The sequence below is a fragment of the Heptranchias perlo genome, chromosome 21 (genome assembly GCF_035084215.1).
Source record: "Heptranchias perlo isolate sHepPer1 chromosome 21, sHepPer1.hap1, whole genome shotgun sequence".
Classification (NCBI taxonomy): domain Eukaryota; kingdom Metazoa; phylum Chordata; class Chondrichthyes; order Hexanchiformes; family Hexanchidae; genus Heptranchias; species Heptranchias perlo.
Window position 1 is genome coordinate 44265379 of NC_090345.1, and position 21971 is coordinate 44287349.

At 44.8% G+C, this 21971-nt stretch overlaps 1 protein-coding gene across 4 annotated transcripts in view; it reads right to left on the reverse strand.

Annotated features, from left to right (window-relative positions):
* rhobtb1 (Rho related BTB domain containing 1) overlaps window positions 1-21043 on the reverse strand; it is a 67424-nt gene extending 46381 nt beyond the window's left edge. The window contains exon 1 of one of the 4 annotated variants that reach the window (XM_068002599.1): window positions 20921-21043. The gene's annotated coding sequence lies outside the window, so the exon portion shown is untranslated. Of the gene's footprint in view, window positions 1-5092; window positions 5511-8257; window positions 8509-20920 lie in introns of those variants that run through there. The other 3 variants (XM_068002598.1, XM_068002600.1, XM_068002601.1) reach the window with 3 other exon arrangements.
* Window positions 21044-21971: the final 928 nt, after the last annotated feature.

Sequence of the window (21971 nt, forward strand, 5' to 3'; positions counted from 1 at the left end):
AGCTGACCAGACATCGGACCAAGGTAAGCCAGCAATACCGTTTTACTTGATAAGCAACTGTCCCAGGTACAGGTGCAAGAAAATTGCTAACAGTTTAATCCTTTAATGCTGGAAAATGCTAAGCAGTAAAGTAGGTTACAGTCCAGTCAGTAAGATTGAGACTGTCCCCCCTTCAGCTGTCTCTGCTGCTTCCACCCCTCTTCCCCTTGCCCACCAAGACAAACCTCCCCCTAGGCTCCCCCTTGCTCAAGCCAAAGCCGGGTGTTTTTCTCCGATATGCCCTCTCTGGACTCACTGGGCTCAATTTTAAATTTAAATTGCAGGTGCGTTGGGGGCGTTGAGGGCTCCAACCCGCCGACTTCAGAGTTTCCCGCAGACACACCTCTGTGCGCGGGATCGTCCTGAATCCGGAAGTCGGGATGATAGTTAAAGAACCAAATGTACCTCATTGAGGTACTTAAGGCATGAAGGGCCGGATCGGGCAAAAAACCGAAATAAATTAAATAACAAACCATAGCAAAAATTAAAACACAAAATTAACCTACCTTTCGACCCTGCTCTGATGTCTCCCTCTCCGATCTCCCCCTCTTCCCCCCCCACCACCGATGTCCCTCTCACCCCCGATCTTCCCCCCTGATCTTCCCCTCCGCCCCACGATCTTCCCCTCTCTCTCCCCCCACCACGATCTTCCCCTCTCATTCCCCCCCCACCACGATCTTCCCCTCTCATTCCCCCCCACCACGATCTTCCCCTCTCTCTCCCCCCCCACCACGATCTTCCCCTCTCTCTCCCCCCCCACCACGATCTTCCCCTCTCTCTCCCCCCCACCACGATCTTCCCCTCTCTCTCCCCCCCACCACGATCTTCCCCTCTCCCCCCCCCACCACGATCTTCCCCTCTCTCCCCCCCCCCCACCACGATCTTCCCCTCTCTCCCCCCCACCACGATCTTCCCCTCTCTCCCCCCCACCACGATCTTCCCCTCTCTCTCTCCCCCCCACCAAGATCTTCCCCTCTCTCTCTCCCCCCCACCAAGATCTTCCCCTCTCTCTCTCCCCCCCACCAAGATCTTCCCCTCTCTCTCCCCCCCACCAAGATCTTCCCCTCTCTCTCTCCCCCCCCACCAAGATCTTCCCCTCTCTCTCTCCCCCCCACCAAGATCTTCCCCTCTCTCTCTCCCCCCCACCAAGATCTTCCCCTCTCTCTCTCCCCCCCCACCAAGATCTTCCCCTCTCTCTCTCCCCCCCCACCAAGATCTTCCCCTCTCTCTCTCCCCCCCCACCAAGATCTTCCCCTCTCTCTCTCCCCCCCCACCAAGATCTTCCCCACTCTCTCTCCCCCCCCACCAAGATCTTCCACTCTCTCTCTCCCCCCATCACGATCTTCCCCTCTCTCTCCCCCCCACCACGATCTTCCCCTCTCTCTCCCCCCCACCACGATCTTCCCCTCTCTCTCCCCCCCACCACGATCTTCCCCTCTCTCTCGCCCCCACCACGATCTTCCCCTCTCTCTCGCCCCCACCACGATCTTCCCCTCTCTCTCCCGCCCACCACGATCTTCCCCTCTCTCCCCCCCTCACCACGATCTTCCCCTCTCTCCCCCCCCCACCACGATCTTCCCCTCTCTCTCCCCCCCACCACGATCTTCCCCTCTCTCTCTCCCCCCACCATGATCTTCCCCTCTCTCCCCCCCACCATGATCTTCCCCTCTCATTCCCCCCCCACCATGATCTTCCCCTCTCTCCCCCCCCACCATGATCTTCCCCTCTCTCCCCTCCCCACCATGATCTTCCCCTCTCTCCCCCCCCACCATGATCTTCCCCTCTCTCCCCCCCCACCATGATCTTCCCCTCTCATTCCCCCCCCACCACGATCTTCCCCTCTCATTCCCTCCCCCCCCCACCACGATCTTCCCCTCTCTCTTCCCCCCCCACCGATCTTCTGTTCCAGCGCGGATGACGTCTCGCTCTCTCTCTTTCTCTTCCCCCCCGCCCCCTCGGTGTTGCAGCACCTGGCGCAAAACCCGGAAAGAACATTAATCACTATAAATTACATTGCAATCGCGTCAGAAATGGCAAGTTTTTTTAAAATTTGGGTTTGCCACGTGCACCTTCACCTCCCCGCTGCCAACCTGCCACCATTTCAAAATTGAGCCCATTCTGTCCATGAGCCCCATCTCCTGCTCTTGACCCCATTCTCACTAAACTACTGATCACCAATTTCCTTTCCTGGCTCCCCATGCTAGCTGACGTTATAGATGATTCCCTCTCCTCAGATTCCATCCCCTTCTCTTTCAAACCAGCCATCGTCACTCCCTCTTCAAAAGATCCACCCTCGGCCTCTCAGTCCTTGCCAAACTACAAACTCATCGCCAGCATCCCTTTCCTCTTTAAGGTCCTTGAACATGTCACCGTCCAAATCTGTGCTCAACTTTCCCACAACTTCAGGTATGAATCTCTCCAATCAGGTTTCTGCCCTGCCACAGCATTGAAACGGCCCTGATCAAAGTCACAAATGACATCCTCTGTGACTCTCACCATGGTGTATTTTCTCTCCTTGTGCTCCTCAACCTCTCTGCAGCCTGCGACATTGTTGACCACACCATCCTTCTCCTACATTTCTCCTCTGTTGTCCAGCTCAGTGGGACTGCCCTCCCTTGGTTCCACTCTTACTTATCCAATCGTAACCAGAACATTACCAGCAATGGCTTCTCTTTCGGCTTCTGCCTCATTTCCTCAGGAGTCCGTCAAAGATCTATCCATGGCCCCCTCTTCTTCCTCATTTAAACACAGGGAATGATGAGGCCATTGTTATCTGCACCTGCTTTAAACTCTGTTGTCTCGCCACCAATTCCATCCCCTTCCCCTATCTCAGGTAAACCACACAACCTCGATGTTCTGGTAGACCCCGAGCTGAGCTTCCAACCCTGTAACCTCTCCACCATAAAGACTGCCTACTTCCACCTCCGTAATATCGCCTGCCTCCGTCCCTGCCTCAGCCTATATGCTGCTGAAACCCTCATCCATGTCTTTGTCACCTCCAGACTCAACTATTGCAATTTTCTTTTGGCCAACCATCCATCCTCCATGCTCAGTAGCTTACCCACTGCCAATATCCTAGGCTGCATCAAGTCCTGCTCACCCATCATCCGTGTCCTTACTGACCTACATTAGCTCCCGGCCCCCCAGCACCTCCAATTCAAAATGCTCACTCGTGTTTATATTCCTTCACTGCCTTGACCCTCCCTATGTCTGTAATCTCCTCCAGCCCTAAACCCCCCCCCCCACCGATCTCCCACCTGGGCACCTCCCATTCGACCTCTTTCTTTGGCTCGGTGTCCATTTTTGTCTGATTACATCTCTATGAAACTTGGGACATTTTTGTACATTAAAGGCACTATATAAATGCAAGTTGGTGTTATAATAGAACAAGGGTAATACATAAATGGTTTGAATGGGCAGACTGAGAATATATGGCTACAATTATCAAGAGCATATGGCAACCAACGTGTACAACAATTCTTAAAGGAGTTTCACACAAGGAATATAAATTTTCAATCTATACAATGCAGTATGCCTCCAAAGACATGTGTCCATATGGCACTGCCATTGTACTTTCAACACCTCCGTATTATTTTTCTACTAGCAGGACAAAATGGCCTTCAACCAGCGAGAACAGATATGGCCCAAAGCAATTGAAGCCATGCAGGTTTGACTTAGATTTCAAGTTCTATTGCCAAGCTTCACCTTGGAGTCACCTTCACCCCAAACAGAAACAGCTACCTGCCTCCCAAGGGGGAGGGTTACTAGTTGGTCATTAGACAACTGACATGCTCTTACTAAGTGATCAGCAGGTAGTAGGAGCTCCTCATGAGTCATATGCTGTGCAGTACAACTAACCATAAAATGTGAGCGTATGTTGCCACTCCTGACTACAGGAAAGGGCACAAACCATGCCCTGTTGAACGGTGGTTCTACCAGTTGGAAGTGTGGTGCTGTGGCTGCATCCACTTGCCTCTCTGCGACCCAGTCATGGCAGATGTCAAGCCTTAGATATAAAAGCGCATGTTCTCATACCTGGCCGCTTCCAGCAGCTATCGCCCCCAAGCCTCAGAGTTTCCTCATTGGCTATATGATGGACATTTACCTTCAGGCAGCTTGTGTTGTGCCAGCCACTTCAATGTTCTGGATGTCCAATTCTAGCAGTGCATACCAGCTTTACTTATCACTATTTTCTTAACACAGGTCTTCATGAACTGTTTTGGCAAAAAGGCGTGCTCACTGTGAGGATGTTCTCCCTCTCCAGGATACTTGGTGACAGATTGTTGTAGGCCAGAGGTCTTCTTCCCTACAACTGCTTCCCCTTTCCCCAAATCTTTGGTCCTGGATCTCATTCATGGGCTCTTCTGTTGCATGCCTTCAAGTTCTGAATCATGAAGGAGAAAAGTCTGGACACATTTTATATGCCACAAACTTAACCTGCACTGAAACTTTTACTGAAGGAAATGCCATAAGTGTCCTCCACTCATTCACCTCCCAAATCCCAGAGGACCGTGTCCAGGCATCCACTAGGTATCAAAATGAATTCTCAGTTAAGACTAGTGCCCCATGAATCTTACAACCAATAACTTTTAAGACCCTCTCAAGTCATGCAAGACTATAGTACAGTACTCGCCGGTGCCCGCAGCCATATCCCACTGTTTAGCCCGTTGCTCAAGATGGTGGATAGAGCACACTAGATCCCCAACACAATATCATCTGCAAGAAGAAGCACCACAGTATTCTGCAAGGAGTAAATTAGGTCATACGACTAAATCAATGCACAAACAGAAAGGGGAAGCATCATTGAAAATCATGCTGACTATATTAGATGACTACAATGGATGAAATAAAGCCCTATACTAGATTTGAACATTGTACTGAATATTTATGTGTTATTGGTTAGAATAAAAGCAGGAGCCCAACAAAAGATGGAAATAGATAGCATTTGAGGAACTGCACAGGATAGCGTAGGAGGTGGTGGTTTGGGTACTTTACTTTGCAATAATGGTTTGCAGCTTTAAGAAATAGCTGTGGCACTTATCAAAAGGCTCACCAGTCTTTGTGCATCATTGCTGGTTCAGAAGCTAACTCCTCATGGTCACTTTCATTCTCTTGCTCAACCATAAGTTAACCACCCTGTTCTTTGACATGCAGGATGAGGCCTCTGTAGGGCGATGTTATGGAGTAAGCAGCAGATGACAATCATTCGAGGCCCTGGAGAGGCTATACTGCTCAGTCAAGACATCTCAAGCTCTGCTTTAAGATCCCATCGGCACGTTCAATAATCATTCTGTTTGTAGTATCAGCCTTATTTTACCTACGTTCTGTCTCTGTCCATGGTTGATGTAAAAGTATCATAAGCGGTAGCTGCAGAAAGTAGTCTTGGTCTCCCAAAAGCCATGCTTCCACTCTTTCCTCCCCTTCAAATAAGGGTAACACAGATGATTTCCTTAAAAAACGTTTTGAGAGAGTTCCTGTATGACGTGTTAGTGGTCATATGCCAGCTGGACACAGAATAAAATCATTTTTAGTACATATAGGGCAATGGCAAAATGGGTGCAATTGATGATCACCTAGCTCTGAGAAAGATCTGTTGGAATGTGTTTGCCCCACCGCATTGCTGCTGTTGGACAGTTGTGATAGTGATGAGGTTGGTGGCTATGCTGAATAATGCATCTGTCACCTCCCTGATCTTCTGTGGACAGCAAACTGGTCAACGCTGCAGATATCCTTAGAACTAGCAGACACAAACATCGATAGCCAGTGATTTTAACAGTAACTAGCAGTGTCATTTGATGTTACATCTTGTTCATGGGTCCTCCTAAATGAGATGACACAGCTCCTTGCTAAGCCTCAGCCTTGATCGAGGCATTGCTCCTTTATTCCCAAGTAACTGCACCTGGTGTTGTATACCGACAGGAGCAAACTGTACACTGGATTGCCACCTGACATCACGCGCAGTCATTTCCTACTCTTGATGCTTCGACAGTTGCAGTGCTAATGGAGCACTGAATCCAATTCCCGTTGCATCCAAAAAAAGTGTAGGTTTGGGCTTGTCTTTCAGTAATCAGTCAAGTAAACTGACTACAGCCTCTGCAGCAACACTAGTCACATAAGGGCTAGCAATGCACCAAAGGTGTGATGCATTAGCACTTGAATATGGCTTGCTTTCAACTTTAACCATTATGTCAGTAATAACATTTGATTACCCTAATGGAAACCTTTATTGGTGAACTGCACATAACACACTTCCCCTGAAGAGCAAGTTGACAGAAAAACAATAGATGGAAAGTGTGTGATACACAGCACTCCCAAATTTACTGCTCAATAACCCACCAATAGCACAGGTGTCACACTTAACACCAACTGTAATCCCATGTTTTGTTTCTCATGAACGTTATTGTTTGACTTTGCTGATTTTCCATCAGCCCCAAGTTTTGCAAGGGCTAATCTATACCCACCAGTACTGCTAGAAGGTTTTTGCAGTTTAAGTTTGGACCATTTTGTTTCAACTTCTGCCACTTGCAGTACAGACTCCACAGTAGGAAAAAATATCACCAAAAAAAAAATCAATGGCCTTTAAATTATGCTGCAGGGCAATGGGTGCAGACACTCAACATGTTCTTCTGAAATTCCTCTCTCAACTTTAGTGGAGGCATTAACCCATTTTTTAAAAAATGGATTAACGTCGCTGCTAAAATAGCAAGAGGAATTTCAAATACGCCAAACACTCGCAATCATCATCCCACAGTAACTTCAAGACCAACATATTAATCACAACAATTTTACTTAAAAAAAACTATGGTTTGACCAACATCACATTTGTGTGTCTATTACAGCAAAACCGATTTGAACTTTAAACTCTAAAAATATAAAGTGAGATTCAAATGAAAACTCTCAAGTTAACAAATTCACCTTTAATATAGGCATTTGTAGCCTTCATTTAAAAAAAACTGTAGGTCTGCTTTCCATTAAGTATTTGATTTGGTTTGTAATAATCTTTCTTTGTAAACAATGTCTTGCAGAATTACCTCCAACTATCTTCACTATATTAAACATAGCACATGACTTGAGAAGGAATACGGATTTTTGGGGTTCTCGACACTGGGTCAACCCGGTGGATTTTTTTTCCCCACGGGTTTTACTCAAAGAGCGAGAAGGAATATTGTCACAATTTTTTTCCCAGAGGCTGGTTATTTTCTAGAGTTCCTTTAGGGGAATGCAACTTTAATATTATCTGCAGTTTAATTTAACTCTTGGTGTACCATGGGTCACCTCGCCACAAATTGACAAATGCAATTGGACCTTTGCATCCGGTCTTTACTTTTTCCCAAAAAGTTGCTGCCACTTCCAAAATGGACAGCGGGATCCCATAGGATCAGAAAAAAGTAACTCCAATATTTTAAGCTGATTGTTTTTAAGAAAATAGATAGAATAGCTACATTAGATATCAAGGAAAAATAGAAAGGGGTAGCAGAAGTGTTTAAAATGATTTCAGTTACATATGCTTACAATAACAAGTTATACCTGATTTAAGAAACTTCGTTGCTGGAAGAAGTGTTTATTTAAAGGTCAGCGTGCCAGCTGAAAAGTTTAAAAAGTGGCTGGTCTGAATCGACTAGAATTTCCCTGCATCTGCCGACAACCCAGTGGTTAATAAACCAAGAGATAAAATTAAAAAACTATCTACAACTTATTGAAATCGCCTTGGGCTTTACCCCGGACAGTGTCCGTCAACTCAAACAGGCCGATCACACACAATGCCCGCGATCTCCCCTTCGCAATGACAACCCGAACAAGACACGGCCAAACTGGGCAGGCAGCGCTTGCAATGCACCCGCCCAGCTGTGGTCCAGGGCTGCAGCAGCCCAGCTTGCAGGACGGATGGCGACCGCTGCCCGGCGGCGGTTGCCACAGTAACGCACAACAGAGCGCGCGCCTCTCCGGCCGACCTGCCGGCCACCCGAGTCCCATTGGGGGGGGGGGGGGTGAAGAGGGCTCTTGAAGCGCTGCCTCTCGAATCCCGTACAGCAACAAGTTTACCGGGAGGACTCCGCGGCTCAGTCACTGCTTCGAGCAACAGCACAAACTTTGAACAATTTTTACAATCAAACACCCCCCACCCCCCCTCTCTCTCTCTCTCAGTCGAGTAGCTGCCGGCGGGTTTCCCGCCCCCCTCTCGGCAGGCGGCCGCTCCCCTACCTCACTCCCGCCTTACCGTCGTCTCCTCAGTCCGCGACGCGCTCTCTTCACCCCGCTTCGGACCACAGCACGGTAACGAGCGGGTGGGTGTCAAGTCAGCGTGTCCTGCTCATTCCGCCACCTCCACTCTCGATTCCCTTCGCCTGCCTGCCTGCCCTGCCCTGCCTGCCTCCCACCCACCCCTCAGCCGCTGTAAAGTGAGAGGTGGACGGTTGGCTTCCGCGAGCTGTTGTCCTGTCGGCTCTGTGAGGGGAGGGGGGAGGGGCGCGCGGGTGTGGGAGAACGAGCTCCAGCCCCCCCCCCCCCCCCCCCGCGCGACCCGGCGCACGCGGCTTCTGCCGTCACTCAGCACCAAGCGCCAGACGCGCGACTATTTGTGACGTCAGTGCCCGCCACCTTCTTGTTTCTAACCCGCCATCTCGCTCCATTCATGAAAAGCGTGCGTGCAGCAGGTCTGCTGTGGGGTGGCGAGTGGCTGTGACAAGGCATGAATGTGACAGTATATTGCACCAGATAGGTGACGCTGCTTCTGCTGTTTAGAACAAGCGGTGTTGGACAATACAAAGCCCGAAATTTCCCTGATTTACGCTCTCACATTTGTGCATTGCGTGCTAATAAAGTGCAGATGACTGTTAATCGGCAGGACTTGTTAGACCCAATGAAGTGAAGCCATCGGGTCTAACAATACCTACAGATTAACAATAGTGCATTTATAATAGTGCACAAATGCAAGTGCATAAATCGGGGGAATTTTGGGCGTTATTTTCCAGCATCGCTGGTCCTGAAAAGCAGAAGAAACATCAACATCCATCCTTATCAAACGCAATATATTGTTATTCAGGGCTTTTTTTCAAAGGTGTACTCAAAAGCCAGGTTCCTTTGGTACTTTCCGCATTTGTTGCAAATGAATATATTCTAAATTAATGTGGAAAGTTGCATTTTGTTTAGGTCCAGTTAGCCGAACGGGGCTGTTATTTTTGGGTAAACTGAGTGACTTTATCCACGTAGATTACTAATAAATAGGAGGAACGTTGCATTGGATTTGTCATTTTACTCTGCGTTAATAATTTGTGACATTTACCATCAGACTGTACCAATTTAGAAGAGAATCAAATCGAGACGCTCCCAGTCTGATCAGCACGCCCTAGGGCAATTGAGCATTGCTCAAAAGTAAAGCAAATGTGAAGTGTTTTATTTGCGGGAGCGGGGTGGGAATAAATGTGCACGATGCATGCAGCTACATTTCAGTAAGCAGTGCCCAAGCTATTGTCCCTTCTGTGCAGTCACGCTACTATCCCATGGCAATCCACTTTTTCATTCACTTATGCCAATATCCAAGAGTCACCCTTTTCACCAAAGGCTGTTAATGTCGAGTTTCATTAGGAAGCAAAGTTCTGTCTGCAGTCATGGACTGGACTCGTCGAAGCACGTCTGTCACCCACAGGCATTAAAAGGATTAGTGTTTCCTCAGTTAAGTCTTTCGACTGGATTGAAAGTCGAGTATAGGTTTCATTTATCACGATCCACCCATTAATTGTTACCTCTTTCAGTTTGTTACTGATATCACCACCTTTTATGATTAGTTTTTGTAAATGCGATTTCTTCCAGCGCACTTTATAGAATCATAGAATCATAGAATCATAGAAGTTACAACATGGAAACAGGCCCTTCGGCCCAACATGTCCATGTCGCCCAGTTTATACCACTAAGCTAGTCCCAATTGCCTGCACTTGGCCCATATCCCTCGATACCCATCTTCCCCATGTAACTGTCCAAATGCTTTATAGATTTACTTTGCAAAAGACCCGGGTTTCGAATGCAGGTGAAGCTGTCCCATGTTAAACAAATCCAGGTTAAAAAAATAATTATTAACGCCCCAGGGCAAAAATTAAATCTTAAAGCAATTATCAAATGGCAGTGTCACTAAAACGGGTCAAAGTTTGCACATTTTATCAAAGCTTCACAAAGATTAAGTGACACCATCTAATCAACTATTCTTCAGACTGCACATATATTTTATTTATAAACTGCTTAAATATTTGAGCAGTGACCTGTTTTCCTCCCTGAATCCATTGTGCTTACAAAATAGATGTGGGACTGACACCGTTTCCGCATAAACTGCTAGTTTGTTTCCCCACAAATGTTTAGATTTGTTCTCCTGTTAGACAGCTACACGGAGTGATTCTGATTCATTGGAATTGCTAATTCATTCAGTATCTCATCTCTTGTTGGTTAGTTCTAAAAAGAGAAGTATTTCCAGGTCAAGTCATTTCATGTTAATCATTCAGGCGTCAATAGTCTGGAACGTCAAGGGTTAAGCCCCACTCCAGAGACTTGAACACATAATCCAGGCTGACATTCCCGCACGGTACTGAGCGAACATAGGAACAGGAGTAGGCCGTTCAGCCCCTCGAGCCTGTTCCTCCATTCAATGAGATCATGGCTGATCTGTATCCTAACTCCAACCACCCGCGTCAGCTCCATATCCTTTAATACCCTTGGCTAGCAAAAATCTATCGATCTCAGATTTAAAATTATTAATTGAGCTAACATCTACTGCTTCTTGTGGGAGAGAGTTCCACACTTCAACCATCCTTTGCGTGAAGAAGTGTTTCCTAACTTCTCTCCTGAATGGCCTGGCTCTGATTTTAAGGTTATGTCCCCTTGTCCTAGACTCCCCCATCAGCAGAAAAAGTTTCTATCTACCTTTTCAAAATCCTAAAAGTCTCAAACAAATCACCTCTTAACCTTGTATATTCCAGGGAATACAAGCCTAGTTTATATAATCTCTCCTCATGATCTAGCCCTTGGAGCCCTGGTAACATTCTGATGAATCTGCGACGCACTCCTTCCAAGGCCAATATACCCTTTCTAAGATGTGGTGCCCAGAACTGTGCACAATATCCCAGATGTGGTCTAATCCGAGCTTTGTATAGCTGTAGCAAAACTTCCTCCCCTTTATATTCTAGCCCTCTAGTTGTAAAGGCTAACATTCCATTAGCCTTTTTGATTATTTTTTATACCTGACTACTACATTTTAGTGATCTGTGTACATTATCCCCTAAATCTCTTTGGACCTCCACTGTTCCTAGCTTTTTCATCACTTAAAAAATACTCGGATTTTTCCTTTTTTGGTCCAAAGTGGATGACCTCACACTTACCTGCGTTGAAATCCATCTGCCACAGTTTTGCCCACTCATTTAATCTATCAATGTCTCTTTGTAATTTTATGCTCCCATCTACACTACTTACTATGCCACCAATCTTTGTGTCATCGGCAAACTTGGATATATGGCTCTCTATTTTGTTATCTTAGTCATTAATAAATATAGTGAGTAGTTGAGCCCCCAGCACAGATCCTCGTGGGACACCACTAGTCGCTTCCTTCCAATTCAAGTACATACCCATTATCCCTACTCTCTATCTTCTACCGCCCAACCAACCTCCTAACCAGGTCAATAATTTGCCTTCAATTCCATGAGCTTTAATTTTAGCTAACAGTCTCTTATGTGGAACTTTATCGAATGCCTCCTGGAAGTCCATATAAACTACATCCATAGACATTCCCCAGTCTACTACTTTAGTTAGTTCCTCAAAAAATTCAATTAGGTTTGTCAGACATGACCTACACATGGACCTACCCGAATTCATGTTGGCTCTCACTAATCAGCTCAAATTTCTCTAAGTGCTCAGTCACACTTTCCTTAATTATAGATTCCAATAACTGCCCCACAACAAATTACACACCTGTTAGACTAAAGGTGTGTAGTTTCCTGGTTTCTCTCTCTCACCTTTCTTAAATAATGGAATTACATTTGCAATTTTCCAATCTAAAGGGACAATTCCTGAATCGAGAGAGCTTTGGAAGATTATGGCTAAAGCATCTGCAATTTCCTCACCTACTTCCTTTAAAATCCTGGGGTGGAAACCATCAGGTCCTGGGGGTTTGTCAGCCTTTAGTGCCACCATATTTTCTAATACTGTTTTCTTGCTTACATTAACTTTAGTGCATTCCGGTCCTTGATTCATTATTAGTTTCCCTGGAATGTCAGGTATATCTCTTCCTCTACTGTGAAAACTGATACAAAATAATTATTCAACAAGTCTGCCATTTCCTTATTTTCATTTGCAATATTACCCACATCTGTTTTTAAAGGGCCCACATTATCCTTGAATAATATCATTGTGAAAACTTTTTGTGTTAATCTTGATATCCCTCACAAGTTTCTTTTCATATTCCCTTTTTGCAGCTCTTACTATCTTTTTTGTCTTGCTTTGCTGTTCCTTATATCTCTCCAGTCCCCTGGATCTACACTATTCTTTCCAGTTTTGAATGCTGTTTCCTTTAGCTTTATGTTATCTCTCACCTCTTTTGTTGACCATGGCTGTTTTATTTGGTAAGTAGAGCTCTTGTCCCTTAGGGGTATAGACTGATCCTGTATTAACCTCAATTCTTTTTTGAACACCTCCCACTGTTCATCTGTAGTTTTACCCAATAACAGTTTTGACGAGTTTGCTGTCGTCAGTCTCTGTCTCATCCCGTTAAAATTAGCCTTACCAAAATCTAGAATCTTAGTAACTGTTAAGTTTCTCCATTTCAAACCTAACATTGAATTCAATCATATTATGATCACTGTTAGATAAATATTCCCTTACTGTTAGATTATTAACTAAGTCTGGCTCATTACTCGTTACTAAATCTAATATGACCTGCCCTCTCGTTGGTTCTAGAACATATTGCTCCAGAAAACTATCTAGAATGCACTCAAGAAATTCAGGGCGTGCCCTCTTTTGGATGAGACATTAAACCAAGGTTCCATCTGCCCTCTCAGGTGGACATAAAAGATCCCATGGTACTATTGGAAGAATAGTAGGGGAGTTCTCCTGGTGTCCTGGCCAACATTTATCTCTCAACCAACATCTAAAAACAGATAATCTGGTCATTTTTATTTATTGCTGTTTGTGGAAGCTTGCTGTGTGCAAATTGGCTGCTGTGTTTCCTACATTACAACAGTGATTACACTTCAAAAAAAAGTACATCATTGCATATGAGGCACTTTGGGGCGCGCTATATAAATTGAAGAGCTTTCTTTATTTTATCAGAAAACTTTGTTTTGTTTGAGCCGAGGTATACTGTCCTGTGTCAATCTCTGGCTAGGGGAAATAGAGCTCTGTGCAAGTGGAGCTCTGCGGGCTGCCATCCAAATACCTGCCAAATGTTAATGTTAGTGGAGAGCTGAAGGGCCAGTCATTATCGACAACCTGCAAAATGATATAAAATGTGTGGTGTAATCGGCTTAGTGTAGACGACCTGCTTATACTCAATAATCCTCTTGATATAGTTACGGTTGAATTTCTTCCATACAATTCAAGCCCTAATACGATTAACCCTTAAGTGGCAGCTTGGCTTGGTGGTGGCATTCATGCATCTGGGCTAGAAGATCCTGGGTTCTAAGCCCCATTCCAGGGTTTAAGCAAATAATCTAGGCTGATGCTTCAGAATTTTACATAGAAATACATCGAACTTACAGCACGGATACAGGCCATTCAGCTCAACTAGTCTATGCTGGTGTTTATGCTCCACATGAGCCTCCTCCTACCCTACTTTATTTAACCCTAACAGCAGATCCTTTCATTCCTTTCTCTCTCATGTACTTATCCAACTTCCCCTTAAGTGCATCCATGCTATTCGCCTCAACTACTCCATGTGGTAGCAAGTTCCACATTCTAACCACTCTGGGTAAGGAGGTTTCTCCTGAATTCCTTCTTGGATTTATTAGCGACTATCTTATATTTATGACCTCTAGTTTTGGATTCCCCCACAAATGCACCCACCAGCAGCCATGTAAAGATAGACTTGCATTTGTCCAGCGCCTTTCACAACCTCGGATGTCCCAAAGCGCTTTACAGCCAATGAATTACTTTTGAAGTGTAGTCTCTGTTGTAATGTAGGAAATGCGGCAGCCAATTTGTGCACAGCAAGCTCCCACAAACAGCAATGAGATAAATGACCAGATAATCTCTTTTAGGTGTTTTTTGAGGGATAAATGTTAGAATCATAGAATCATAGAATCGTTACAGCACAAAAGGAGACCATCTGGCCCACAGAGCCTCTGCCGGCTCTTTGTAGGAGCAATCCAGTTAGTTCAATTCCCCCGCTCTTACCCCGTAGCCCTGCAATTTTTTTCCCTTCAACTATTTATCCAATTCCTTTTTGAAAGCCACAATTGAATCTGCATCCACTACCCTTTCAGGCAATGCATTCCAGATCATAACTACTTTTCCTCATGTCACCTTTGGTTCTTTTGCCAATCACCTTAAATCTGTGTCCTCTAGTTCTCGACCCTTCCACCAATGGGAATAGTTTCTCTTTATTTACTTTATCTAAATCCTTCATGATTTTGAACACTTCTTTCAAATCTCCTCTCAACCTTCTCTACTCTAAGGAGAACAATACCAGCTTCTCCAGTCTATCCACGTTACTGAAGTCCCTCAACCCTGGCATCATTCCAGTAGATCTTTTCTGCATCCTCTCTAAGGGCCTTCACATCCTTCCTAAAGTGCGGTACCCAGAATTGGACACAATACACCAGTTGTGGCCGAACCAGTGTTTTATAAAGGTTCAACATAACTTCCTTGCTTTTGTACTCTATGCTTCTATTAATAAAGTCCAGGATCCAATATGCTTTTTTAACTGCTTTCTCAACCTGTCCTGCCACTTTCAAAGATTTGTGCACATATACCCCCAGGTCTCTCTGTTCCTGCACCCTCTTTAGAGTTGTAGTATTTAGTTTATATTGCCTCTCCTCGTTCTTCCTGCCAAAATGTATCACTTCGCAAATCTCTGCATTAAATTTCATCTGCCATGTGTCCGCCCATTCCACCAGCTCGTCTTTGTCGTCTTGAAGTCTATCACTATCCTCCTCACTGTTTACTACACTTCCAAGTTTTGTGTCATCTGCAAATTTTGAAATTTTGTCCTGTACACCCAAGTCCAAGTCATTAATTTATATCAAAAAAAGCAGTGGTCCTCGTACCAACCCCTGGGGAATAACACTGTATACCTTTCTCCAGTCCAAAAAACAACTGTTCACCACTGCTCTCTGTTTCCTGTCACTTAGCCAATTTTGTATCCATGCTGCCACTGCCCCTTTTATTCCATGGGCTTCAGTTTTGCTGACAAGCCTATTATGCGGCACTTTATCAAACGCCTTTTGAAGGTCCATATACACAACATCAACCACATTAGCCCTCATCAACCCTCTAATTCTCCAGAACCAGATCCAGCAATGCCTCCTTCTTCGTTGAGCTGGAAACATACTGATCAAGAAAGTTCTCCTGAACACACTTCAGAAATTCCTCCTCTTTTTGCCCTTTATACTATTACTATCCAGTCTATATTGGGATAGTTGAAGTCCCCCTTTATTACTACTCTATAATTCTTGCACCTCTTTGTAATTTCCTTGCAAATTTGCTCCTCGATATCCTTCCCACTAGTTGGTGGTCTATAGAATACACCCAGTAGTGTAATGGCACCTCTATTGTTTCTTAACTCTAACCAAATAGACTCTGTCCTTGACCCCTCAAAGAAATCCTCTCTTTCCAGCACTGCAATATTCTCCTTAATCAATGCTGCCACCCCACCTCCTTTTTTTCCTTCCCCATCTTTCCTGAACACCTAGTATTCAGGAATATTTAGTACCCAATCCTGCCCTTTTTTTGAGCCAGGTCTCCGTTACCACCACTACATCATATTCCCATGTGGCCTGCACCTCATCAACCTTATTTACCACGCTTCATGCATTTACATACATGCACTTTAAACCTATCTTAGACCTTCTCGTATTCTCTCTTAGTCTGATCCCACCTAATACTGTACTATTTCTTACTCTAGTGCAATCCTTGCTCTTCTTCAAATAATGCCATGGGATCTTTTACGTCCACCTCAGAGGGCAGACGGGGCCTCAGTTTAACTTCTCATCTGAAACATGGCACCTCTGACAGTGGAGCGCTCCCTCAGTACTGCACTGAAGTGTCAGCCTGGAATATGTACTCAAGTCCCTGGAGTGAGGATTGAACCCACAACCCTCTGACTCAGAGACGAGAGTGCTACCACTGAGCCATAGCTAATGCTGTAATCTCCCGGGAGAGGCAAAAATGAGATTAAAAAAACCTAGGCCAATTCAGGGGGTAAAAATCTGGGAAATTCTTCTCCGAGCTCTCCGTAGGCGATCAAAATGAGTTCCACAGAGTCCATGAATCACATCACCCAATACTCTGCGAACCTTTTGTGTTATCAGCCGTAGCCAGGAACTCTTCCAGCTCCTTTTTGAACATTTCCCGTGAATCTGCACTCACTGTACAAGCCAGCAACTTGTTCCAAAGGTCTATGACCCTCTGTGAAAAGGAAAACCTTCTCGTTCAATATTTATGTAATTTATATGTATGTCGCATGGTTCTCCCTTACTTATCCAATTCAAATACTCTATCAAAATGGACACAATCTAGTCCCTTTTATTATTTTAAAGACCTCAATCAAATCTCCCCAAATTCTACACTTTTCTATAGTAAAAAGACCCAGTTCTCCAAGCCTATCGTGATGAAAAACACTATATAAATGAACGTGCTCCTTTCTTTTCATACGATGAACTGAGACGTATCAAATATGAACAGATGGAAATGGTATCTTGCCATTTAAATGCCAGTCAAAATAATGTACTGAGGTTACATTGTTTGGAACTAAACATGTCCATACCTAATTAAAGCAATATATTATCATGTCTTGATTCTTTGAAAATATGATGATTGAAGGCCAACACTAGAAAGACTTTATGGAACTAAGCATCAAGCAGATCTCACTGTAAAAATCGTTGGTGGAATCTGGCTCTCGCACCATAACAAAAACTCAAACGATGCATGCAGCATAAATAACTACTTTGCATTTTTTGGCAATGTGCAAGACATTCTGTTCAGCTCTGTTCAACCCTGAGCTGAGCTTCAGCCCTACCTTTTGGGTCCATCATCAAGATCGCCTACTTCCGCCTGTGTCACCTGTGTCATATCGCCTGCCTATATCTCTATTTAACCCCATTGCTACTGAAACCCTCATCCACACTACACTGCACCCTCTTACGTAGCAAATGTCCCAACTCACTTTACAGGAGGCTGAAGGACACCTAGCAAGAGAGTAGGAGAGAAGTTATGGGAGGTGGCTTCTCCTGATTTCTCTCATGCTGTCCTCCTAAGCTCCATCCTACACAAACAACAGCTTCTATTTATACAATGCCCTTAATGCTGAGCTATGAAAGAGAAATTAAGATGAATGACCCAAAGTGTGGTAGAAGAGATGACTTTTGAGGAGGAGAAAAAGGTGGAGAGGCGGAGGGGTTAGGCAGGGAATTCCAACGTGGAGAAACAATTCATCCAGAACTCTGCTACATATACACAATGCCCAGACCTATCGCCCATGTTCTCACTGACCTTCATTGGCTCTCCACCCCCCCATTGCATCAACTTTAAAAGTCTAATCCAAGTTTCCAAATCCCTCCATGGCTTTGCTGTACCCTACCTCAGCTACCTTCTCCAGACCTACAATCCAGCATGCACCCTCTGTTCTTCTGACTCTGGTCTACCTTGTTCCCCCTGCATCCCAACTTCCAATCCATTCACAGAGCCTTCAGCCAACATGCCCCAACACTCTGGAACTCTCTCCCTCACCCCCTCTATCTTGCCACTTCTTTCCCAATCTTCAAAACAACAACAATTTGCATTTATATAGCGTCTTTAAAGTAGTAAAATATCCCAAGATGCTTCACTGGAGCGATTATCAAATATAATTTGACACCAAGCCACATAAGGAGATATTAGGACAGGTGACCAAAAGCTTGATTAAAGAGGTAGGTTTTAAAGAGGTCTTATAAGAGGAGAGAGAGGTGGAGAGGCGGAAAGGTTTAGGGAGTGAATTCCAGAGCTTAGGGTCTAGGCAGCTGAAGGCACAGTCGCCGATGGTGGAGCGAAGAAAATCGGGGATGCGCAAGAGGCCAGAATTGGAAGAGTGCAGAGATCTCAGAGGGTTGCAGGGCTGGAGGAGATTACAGAGATTGGGAGGGGTGAGGCCATGGAGGGATGTGAAAACAAGGATGAGAATTTTAAAATCGAGACATTGCCGGACCAGGAGCCAATGTAGGTCAGTGAGCACAGGGGTGATGGGTGAACAGGGCTTGGTGCGAGTTAGGATACGGGCAGCAGAGTTTTGGATGAGCTCAGGTTTATGGAGGGTGCAAGATGGATGCCGGGCAGGAGAGCATTGGAATAGTCAAGTCGAAAAGTAACAAAGGCATGGATGAGGGTTTCAGCAGCAGTTGAGCTGAGGCAGGGGCGGAGACGGGGCGATGTTACGGAGGTGGAAGTAGGCGATCTTGGTGATGGAGTAGATATGGGGTTGGAATCTCAGCTCAGGGTCAAACAGGACGCCAAGGTTGCGAACAATCTGGTTCAAACTTAGACAGTGGCCAGGGAGAGAGATGGAGTCGGTAGCTAAGGAACGGAGTTTGTGGCGGGGACTGAAGACAAAAGCCTCCTAGAAAGCTACCACTTCAACTGCATCCTCAGTTACCTGTTGTAATTTCTCACTGAATTTCCTGCTTGGTGTCCTCTGATCTCCTGTAAAGTGCCTTGGGACATTTGTTACATGAAAGGTACTTTATAAGTGGAATTTGATGTTATTGAAGGCAGTGAGATAAAAGTATAGGTGTAAGTTATACAGGAGTCAGTGGAATACATCCACTATTAACCTTATTTTGATGTGCATTTATGGGTTAGTTTTACTACATATTTTGCATGGAGTCAATGCAAGTTTCACATCGCACCGTCTCAGAATTTATAGCACAAATCCAATCTTTATCAAATCAATTAATGCTAAGATTGCTTATCAGGAGCAATGAGAGACCATCTTCAAGTGATGTAGCCTTAACCAGCTGCCATTTAACTACAACCATAGCAAACCTGATTTTTAAAATTCTACTGGAGAGGCAGAGGGGTGTTTAATGTCAGAAAACAGCTGATGGACCTCTCTTCCCTGACCAGAGAATGATGCAGGCGGGACAATATAACTCCAAGCTATTTCCTCTGTCAAAACAAGTACCAGTGTGAACCACAATATCAGGTAGCTAATACTTTAACAAAAATTTGGATATTCAAAAAAAAAGTGCAAATACATAATGCCATCCAATATTTGATCTCACTGTACCAAACCCTGGTCTGTTGGAAGTCCCAGTGCACTGAAGGATTCTGGTCCAATTACTTGGGTAGGATGAGATCATCCTTTTAATGAGAAATCACATGAGGCGAGGGGGCCCTCCTCAATTTTTTGGCTGAATTTCAGCCCCACACTTCTGATCTTTGGCCACAGACGCGGGCGGGTAAATCGGAGGGCCTTCTCATGGGTCAGCTCCTGGTCCCGGCTAAAGCAGCCGTCCAGGTCCAGGATGGGCGCGGCCCACGGGGAGGGTCGGTCTGGCTGCCTATCTTTTGTCCGTGCCCGGGTGGCCCTGGTGAGGGGGCATGCGGTGCCCTCCGGTACACTAGGGACCTTCCGTGCCCGGTGGGCACCCCAGGGCATAGAATATCTAATTGACATGGATAATAATATTACAATTTAGAATTATAAGTTTGTTTTAGTTTAGTTAGACTTCATGTTTAAATTATTATACTATATTAGTGGTGCCACCTCAGATGAGGGGGTCCTTGTAGAAGTGATTTTCTGTTAATGACACTGGGGCAACCTAGTGCCACCCTTATTGATCTAATCAAAAAGACATGACATTGGGGGAGAAGCTACGCTAGGAGCTCAGTGATAAATGCATCTGCCCGATGTGGTACTAAGCCACAGGTTCGATCCCAGCATGGAGCCGTGAAAGTGGCGCTTCAATCAGCCCCAGGACTAGGAAAAGCGAAAATCAGCCAGGTTTGCCTTCCCCCATCCCAGTCTCCCTCCTGCAGCTTTCCTTGTAAAAGAGTGAGTGTGGATAACGGCAAGCTCGCCTGCCCCTGTCAGGTTTGAATAGCGTTCGGTCTAACCTCACGCATGGAAAATGAAACCCCTATGGGCGAGACACTGGACGATTCCCAGCGGGTGGAACTGTAACCCAGGAGGAGAGAAAGTTGTGTAAAAACATATTTTAAAAATCAAAATGTTTCTCACTTGAACAGGCCTGTTTTGAGACCCTGGGAGAATTGTTCTTTGGACTTTTATAAGTTCCTCGACATACAGCTGATATCTTAATTATTTAAATGTAAGTGGCGCTGGAAATACAATACTCTTGTGCATTAAACTGACCCTGAAAAGGGCAAATCAGCATATTCCAAAATGCTGCAAATGATTATTCAGTCAGTTTCTGACCATGTCCCCATATTCACAAATCTTCCTACAGTTCATTTATATTTTATTCCACCAACAAACAGTAAGAATGTTTACTCTTCCATTTCATTCTATATTTACTTTTCATTCATTCTTGTACTATACACTTCATGAACAATACAGTAAAATACGCCGAGAGGTGAATATACTGCGAGATGAATAAGCAAGTGCACTGCGCCGTGTGCCAATTTATGTCAATTTCACCCTATTTCCAACGGAAACATTTACATTCCACCCCCCCCCCCCAAAAAAAAAACAGACCTGAAAAATGTTAGTAGGTTTTTTTTGTTTGCTTCCCGATAAGCATCTTGTGTTAAGTGCAGCCTGTTCCGTCCTGTCATTTCTCCTTTTGCCTGAAGCTGAGGACATAATCTCCACATGTGGTCTGGGACATCAGTTCCTCCAGTGACGTCAATAGCTAGTCTCTGCTGACTATAAAACCAACGGGTCCCGTTTGAGGGGTTTTTGCACCTTTCCTAGGACAAATTGACATTTGCCGGTAAAAAAAAAGCTGAGGTTACATTATTGCACCAGCCTGCTGAAAAGTTAGCGATTCTGCGCGTAACTACACATCCCCATTATCCAACTCCTTGCAAAACCTGCACATTTAGACTTCACACTCAAAAGATTACTGCACTCCTGCATACCATTCTAATATAGGTAAAGATGGCCGTTTTATTTCGATATTGCTGCACAACAGGCAAATTTAGTAGGTCTCACATTCAGTGTCCTTCAGCTGGATGTGAAGCAGCCCAATTTCTGACTGTCAGCAACAAAAATGCGGCCTGCTTAATTTTTGTTCGAAGCGATTTCTAGGCTTGCAGTCACAAAGCAGATCATTCAAATGACTATTGGCTGATAATAATGATGATTAGAGATGAAGACAATATTTAATTACAAATATGAAAATGCTTCATAATAGGGACGCAGCAATAATCTTTTTTGGTTGAGCAAAAATGTTGAAAAGCCATTAAGTGGCTATTTATGACAAGTATCATTGTGGCTATAAGATAATTGTCTTATTTCAACTTATTGTCAGACATATGCTGCACTTCGAGAAGGAATAATGTAGCAGTAAGTTAAGGACATAACAGGGTCACATCAGTAGCTAGGGATCAAAATGCAGGGCATTAAGTGAACTGACCACAGTTTAAAAATACAACACCCAAACACTGCGGTTTTTGGTTTCACTCTTCAGTTAGCAGCAAGCGGCTGAATATCTTAACCTGATTCAGGAATATGTCAACAGAAGATCAGTTTATAATTAACATCATGAATGCAGTTGTGCAACTTTAGATCACCTGAGCCCTCT